The sequence below is a fragment of the Notamacropus eugenii genome, chromosome 5, assembly GCF_028372415.1.
Source record: "Notamacropus eugenii isolate mMacEug1 chromosome 5, mMacEug1.pri_v2, whole genome shotgun sequence".
In the NCBI taxonomy this organism is placed as follows: Eukaryota; Metazoa; Chordata; class Mammalia; order Diprotodontia; family Macropodidae; genus Notamacropus; species Notamacropus eugenii.
The window spans coordinates 297,532,821-297,540,041 of NC_092876.1; the positions used below are offsets into that span (position 1 = coordinate 297,532,821).

The 7,221-nt window shown below is 41.6% G+C and overlaps 1 long non-coding RNA gene across 7 annotated transcripts in view; it reads right to left on the reverse strand.

Annotated features, from left to right (window-relative positions):
• The window catches only part of LOC140506244 (uncharacterized), a 444,115-nt gene extending 437,562 nt beyond the window's left edge, over nucleotides 1–6,553 (reverse strand). For 5 of the 7 annotated variants that reach the window (XR_011967833.1, XR_011967831.1, XR_011967828.1 and 2 more), the window contains exon 1: nucleotides 1,173–6,108. This is a non-coding gene — a long non-coding RNA (uncharacterized lncRNA). Of the gene's footprint in view, nucleotides 1–1,172; nucleotides 6,109–6,447 lie in introns of those variants that run through there. The other 2 variants (XR_011967830.1, XR_011967829.1) reach the window with 2 other exon arrangements.
• Nucleotides 6,554–7,221: the final 668 nt, after the last annotated feature.

A 7,221-nucleotide genomic window follows, 5' to 3' on the forward strand; every position in this document is an offset into this window, starting at 1 on the left:
GGAATTAGGTCAGCAGGTTCTGCAAAGAGCCCCCCAAACCTCAGCCTGCCCAACTGAAACTGCAGCACTATGCACCCCCAACCCCAAGCCAAGGTCTTCGTGTTTGTACAAAGTTGCTACTTTGTCCACTAAGAGAATGGGTAAATTCCAGAAAGAGAGATTCAATGAACAAGGACAGGAATGAGTGCATTTGAACTAGAAATGGGCACGGATATCTTCAACTTTGGATTGTGGTTTGACTTAACAGGGCATGGCCTGCTTACGTAGGCACTGATGGGCTATTCTGCTTTCAACCACTTAGTCCTGCTCTGGGAATAGTAAACAAGCAGTGGTCTACTGAGTGAACCACTGGACTCTGGGAATGAATCACAGTTTAAACAAGATTGGGAGATGGCAGGCCAGCATCTATACCGTGGAGGACCATAATGCAGAAGGCCATGGTTGCCTTCCCTTGATAATATGGCTGGGAACCATACAATGGAGAGGTGGTAGGCCACAGGCCTGAAAGGAGCTGAAGCATGCCCTTCTAAATACCAGTGCCCTAAGGAAAAGTCCTAATTACCACTCCCACTGTACTCATTATACTTTTGCCAAGTCAGTCATCATAGCATCACTTGGATCTTCCTCTTCCTCTCTATTTCTTTCCCCTGTTGAGATCCTAGTGTGCTTTCCAAGGTGTTCACCACTGTCATGGAGAATATTCAGTACAGAGTCTACATAGAAGGGGAATCCCTATAGATGGTGAGATCCTCCAGGTTCTCTTTTTTGTGAGTACTACTGTACTATTTGCATCCAGTCTCAGAACATTGGGACAGCAAGGTGGCACAGTGGATAGAGTGCCTGGTCTAGAGTTAGGAAGACTCATCTTCCTGAGTTCAAATCTGGCCTTCGATACTTATTAGCTATGTGACCCTGGGAAAGTCACTTGCCCTGTTTGTCTCAATTTGCTCATCTGTAAAATGAGATGGAGAAGAAAATGGCAAACTACTCCAGTATCTTTCCCAAGAAAACCCCAAATGGAGTCACAAAGAGTCAGACACAACTAAACAATAATAACAGCAACTCATAACATTACAGAACCTCCTAAATGAGATCTATAACTATTCCAGAGTTCAGCCTAACTTACATAGGAAAAAACAAGTGTAGAAAGAATGCCTATTGTCTATACTCACTTGCAGTTGGATGGATGACCCATAGAGCTGGTCCATAAGCATACAGAACTGTCAGACATTGCAGGTGGACAATGAACTGGGGCCTGAATTGAATGGGAGGATAGTGAGTTGGATTTCCTTTGGGAAATTATGCAGTGTTTTCAATGACCCTAAGATTCTCTCTGAAACAAAGGCCTATCCTTATTACATTAATATGCTACTAGAGATGTGGTAACTTGTTTTCTGAAGACCTAGCATAATGCTTCGTGCATAATAGGCACTTAATAGATGCATATTGATTTGGTTGAGTATTGATGCATGACTGTAAAACATATACTACCACATTCTGAAAAGTTCAAGCTTCCAGGCTTTGGATAGGGATATGTTGGACATGATGACAACAAAATGCCAGCTAGGTATTGTGACATCAGAAAAGAAAGAAGAATGATCAGGAAGAAGCATGATAGCATGGTGAATGGAACACTAGTCTTGGAGTCATGAAGACCTTGATTCAAATCCTGCCTCGAACATTTAAGTAACTGTTTGACTTGAGCAAGTTACTTAAACCTCTCCAAGCCTCAGTTTCCTTATCTAAAAATGAGAGGCTTGGACTCAGTGGCTTCTAAGGTCCCTTCCAACTCTAGATTTCTGATCCTATTGTCATGTATAAAGGATGATCAATGGACAACCTCTGTATTCCATTCATACACACACGCTGTCAGGAGGTCTATAGTAAAGCCCTCAGTACAAAGGGTGAACCTCCTAGGTTGGCTTCATGGAAGGACTTGGACAAAAGTCACATATAATAAGAGACATGAATAAGTTGCAAGCAGTACCAGTTGAGAGAGTATCTGCATCAAGGAAATTACAGATCATCAAAATATTGAAATAGCAATGGAAAGTTCATTAGGAAGATAGTTAAAACTATTGATCAGATATTTTAGGGTTATCTATGCATTCCAGCATGCTTTCTTTGACCCTTACTAACATTTGCCTGGATGACACTAGCTTCTACTCTTTAAGATTCAGATCCAATTTCATCTGATCCATGAAGCTTTCCTTGATTACTTCAACCTTCATTGAATTTCCCCTTTCTGCGTCTGCTGACTTGACTTGACTTATTGACTTCAACAGCAATTATCATCTGTACCACATAATTTAGCATTTGAATGTGAACACATGCAGAATCATGTCTTCTAGTTTTGCTGTAACCTCATACAATCTTACAAAGTAACAAGCTAGCACATTATAGGCCCTCAAAAATAGGAGTGGGGTTTAATAATTTAAGAAAGAAAATATGAAAGGAAAAAAGGAAGGAAGGAAGACATAATGTATCACATAAGCATAGTTGAACAAAATAAATTCCTACATTGGTCATATCCAAAAATACATTTCTTATTCTGAATATTATTTATTTATTAATCTGCATATTAGTCCATCATCTCTCTGTCATGAGACAGGCAATGTTCTTCTTTACCAGCGCTCTGAAATCACTATCAATCATTTAGTTTATCAGGGTTCTTATATCTTTCAAAATTACGTGTTTTTATAATACTGAGGTTACAGTCATTTTTTTGGTTCTCACTTTTCTCTGCTTTACACATCTTTCTGTGACACTCTTGAGCCATCTTTTCCCTCATTCCTTATAACATGATAGTATTCCATTAAATTATTAAATGCCATAACTTTGTTCAGCCATTCCTCAATTGACAGTCACCTAGTTAGTTTCCAGTTTTGGTTTGGTTTGTTTTGGTTTGGTTTTTTTGCCACCACAAAAATTAGCTGCCATATTTTCCCATACAAAAGATCTTTTCTTTTTTTGTTGTTCTCTTTGGATTATGTATAGATCTAGAAATAGGGTGGGAGAAGTCTTAAGAAACAGAAAATATAGTTCCTGGGTCTCAGTCTATTGACATGTATCTTAGGTATCAGCGTTAAACCACAGAGTATTCTGCTTACTGACCAAATGAGCTGTTTATTAGGTGAAGGGTACATGAACTGCTTCTCCAATGCTCTTAAGACTCCTGAGTCTCTAAACCCTTGAATGGTAAAATATACAGTTTCAACTAGCCAGAAAATGCAGACACTGTTAGAGACCATCTTGCCCTGACTTGGGGCAACCAGAGAATGAGCATGAGTGGTATAAACTGCATGAATCAGAACAAACACAACAGCCCTTTCACAGAACTGAGGAATGGTCCAATAAGGCATTGCATCAGAGATAACTGACCAATCATAGTAGGGAATCAAGTACTCTTACTCCTGTATTATACAAGAATGGGAAGTGTAAAGTAAGGTGTGGCACACACCCCCATGCCCTGGGATGGATCTGTTTGACCTCTACACTCTGTGTTTGGGGTCCATATAATTGAGACTGTTCTTCAAACATGGAAAGATATGGAGACCAAAAATAGATAATAATTGACATTTGTATTTAACGTTTATAGAACACTTTAAGTCTCGCAAAGTACTTTAAACATTATCTCATTTTCTCTTCATAATCACCCTTGGACATAGAAAATGAAAAGGTTTTGGGATGCTGGGACCCTGAGAATGCCAAGGCAGGATCACCTGGAATGAATTCACACACTGAAGCCTTTGTCAAGTGGCCAAAAGTTTATTTTAATGCTTTAGCAAAAGCTGGCATGGGTCCTTAAAAGAACCTGCAGGAGACTGAGGCTGCTGGGGTTTATGTGGAAAAGGGGCATAGGGAATGAATGCCAGGGAAACTAACTAGGTAATCTAAGGGTCCAGGTGCCTTTGGGAACTATGAATGGGAAAGTGTAGGGAGTATACCAGGCATTGAGGGAGTTGTCAGAGGCATGGACCTTGGGGATCTGGTAGGAGGAAGAGTCCTTGGGCCAACCAGGGACAAAATTCTTTGGGCCAGGCATTCTTCTGTCTGTTCTGATAAGAGAATGTGTTTTGCAACAAGAGAAAATTTTCTCACAGGATAGGGGCCTACTGAGAAATTAAGAGGCTTCCAGAGACATGATCTTAGGGCTGGGGCCCAAGCACCCCATCAATACTATGGGTATTATTATCTTTCTTCACAGATGAGGAAAAACAGAGGCTCACTGAGGTTAAGAGCTTTGACTAAAGCTCATACAGAAGGGGAGGCGTGTGACAGGTAGGAAAATATACTGGCTCTGGAACCAAAGAGCCCAGTTTCCAATCTTACCTTTGACATTCAGCATTGCTTAACTTCCCTAGATTTCCGTTTCCTCATCTGTAAAATGAGGGGTTATATCAGGATTGGCCTCTGAGGTCCCCCTAAGTCAAGACCCATCATCCCTATGATTCTTATGTAGTACCCTCTTTGGCTCCATATGCAATGTTCCACATCCACAGACACTCCTTTCCCCACTCCTCTACAAAGAAGGGAGGGAGCTACACCATCTCATCTCTTCTCTCAAGTTTGGTCATTATAATCATAAAACATTCAATTTCCTTTTGTTGTGGTTCTTTCCATTTACGTTGTTGTAGCTCCTGTGTTTCATATAAATCTTCTCATGCTGATCTCAATCTCACATTCATCATTTCTCACAGCACATTAATGTTTCATCACATTCGTGTGCCACAGTTATGCTAAGCCATTGCCTAATCAATGGGTATCTACTTTTTTGCTATTTCTTCGTTACCACAAAAAAGTGTTGCTATGAATATATCAGAACATATGGGACCTTGTTTTTGTCTTTGACCTCACTGGGTCATATGGTAGCAGTGGGATTTCTGGGTCAAAGGGTATGGGCATTTTAGTCACTTTTTTAAAAGCATAATTCCATATTGCTTTCCAATCTGTTCATTTAACACATGAGCCAAACAAAATTTAGAGAGATTAAAGTACTTGCCTAAGATTACACAACTTCCTTGGTGAAGCTGGAACTAGAACCTGGGTCAACTCACCCCCTTTCCTATGTTTTACCCAAACAGCATGCTGCTCCTGAAATGGAAGCTTTCATGGAGATCCAAGCATAAACATTGGCCTTGAAGGCAGCTCAGACACAGAAGTGGGATGAGCAGTAAGTGAAATACTTGGAGAAAATAGCTACCAATTTAGCTATACAACTCTCTTGGAAGGCCCGCAGCTTAGATGAGCTGCTGCTCTCACCGAACAAAATTGACTTAAATCATGACACCAGCTTCACGGCAAGAATTTCATTCGTGAAAATGGGCCCTAGGGGAAATTCCTTATGAAGAGTACGCTAGGGTAGTTCCAAGCTTGGCACATGGGAGTTAATCTTTCTGGCCAATGCTGATGGAAGGGTAGCTGCTCTCCTATGCGTCTAACCCCAAGGACTATACTCAGCTTTAAAGGTCTCCTCTACCATGATTTATCTCCCTCCCCCACCAGCATCATCTGTGTGCCAATTTGTCCCCACTCTCTTGAGGTGCTTTCTTCTCTCTGGGAGGTGATTTCAATGTTTTCTTCCTCATCCCCTCCTCAACCCCTTCTTCAGGAGGTTCCCCTTCTTTATCTCATCTCCTCTGTTGCAATTTGTGACAGGGTGAGGAAACGCGTCAGGAGAGAGAAAGCTTCTTTTTCTTTATTGGCCTAAAGGTCTGTTGGCACATCTGGTGGGATGATGATAAGGTGGAGGTGGGAGGGGGGCTATCAGATGGCAAAAACAGAACAGGCAGTTTACATATAGGTCAGAAAACAAGCCAAAAACACAAACAAAACCCTCCCACAATCCTCTGATCCTGTTTCTGCCTCCCCTCATTGTCCTAGCCAGGGGCTTCTCATTGTTGTTATATTTAGAGACATGGGAAAGCTTGTTCAACACCATACCCATTGTCTTCCCACCCCCCCAACCCCTATTCCCGGGGCTCCTAGAGGCACCCTTTAAGAGCATTAAGTAGACTGTCTAATTAAATTAGTTAATCCCTACTTGGAGAATTCAAGGAGAGAGAGAGAGAGAGAGAGAGAGAGAGAGAGAGAGAGAGAGAGAGAGAGAGAGAGAGAGAGAGAGAGAGAGAGAGAAGTTTCCTTACTCTTTTTCTTAACAAAAGGGACAGAGGAAGAAATATTTCTAACTATTCAACTACATTTTTTTTTTCTTTTAAGGCTTTAACTTCAGGGAAGCACACACCCCGGGACCAATGCCGACTACTTTCATAGTGGTCTCTCTCTTTGGAAAAAATAATACAGTACAACCTGCCCAATTAGGTTTTTGGCATAGCTACATTTGAACACTGAATGATCCCAAATGCCCTGATTCCTCTTTGCTTTCATCAAAAAGGTATTGCGCTGAGGGGGGTGGGGGTGGAGGGGGAGAGCAAAAACAAGAGATACCTGAAGTAGATGGCTGTTCCTCTCCCTACAGACCTTGGAGTCCTGCCCCTGGACTAGGTAGAAAGCCCTCATGTGATTAGCCAAATTGCAACCTTCCCCCATTGCTCTTTTCAGGACCACACTGGCTGGGCAGCCTGCCCATTCATAAAACAAAAAGAGGCAGGTACCTGGCTTTAGAAAGTGAGAACTAACTTTGGAAATTCAGTTTCAGCGTGTTGGCCAAAGGAGACAAAGGGAAAATGCATGAATAACTTTTTTCCAAGAAGGCTTTCTTGCTTGAAGGGCTCATAAATTGCTTTTGTGGACCAAATCCAACTTGGAAGGCTTGGTTAGGATCCTCACCACGGAGAATGATTTGCTACCACACTAGAGAAGCAGTGAATAGAGAGCCAGGAGGAGGTGGATTCAAGTTCTGCCTCTGATACAGATCAGCTAGGAGACCTTACTTTTAGTACCTCCACACAGATCTTTATAACTAAGTTCATAAGCTCTCATATTTCAAGTTGGGAAAAGTCCTTAACGTACATTGAGTTCATTTTTCCAGATGAGGAAGTTGAGGCCCAGAAAGGATAAAGGTCACACAGAAAAGTCCTCTGACTCCAAATTCAGCAGGTTTATTTGCCCTCTGCTGCCTCCCCAGGGGCAAAATACATCCTGATCTTCATTGGGAGAAGACCTTCCTTCTACCATCCAAAGTTCCCCACAATATTGAAATCCTAGATGGGGCACAAAAACAAAAAGGGCAATTCAGTTCAACAGATATCTGTTAAGTAC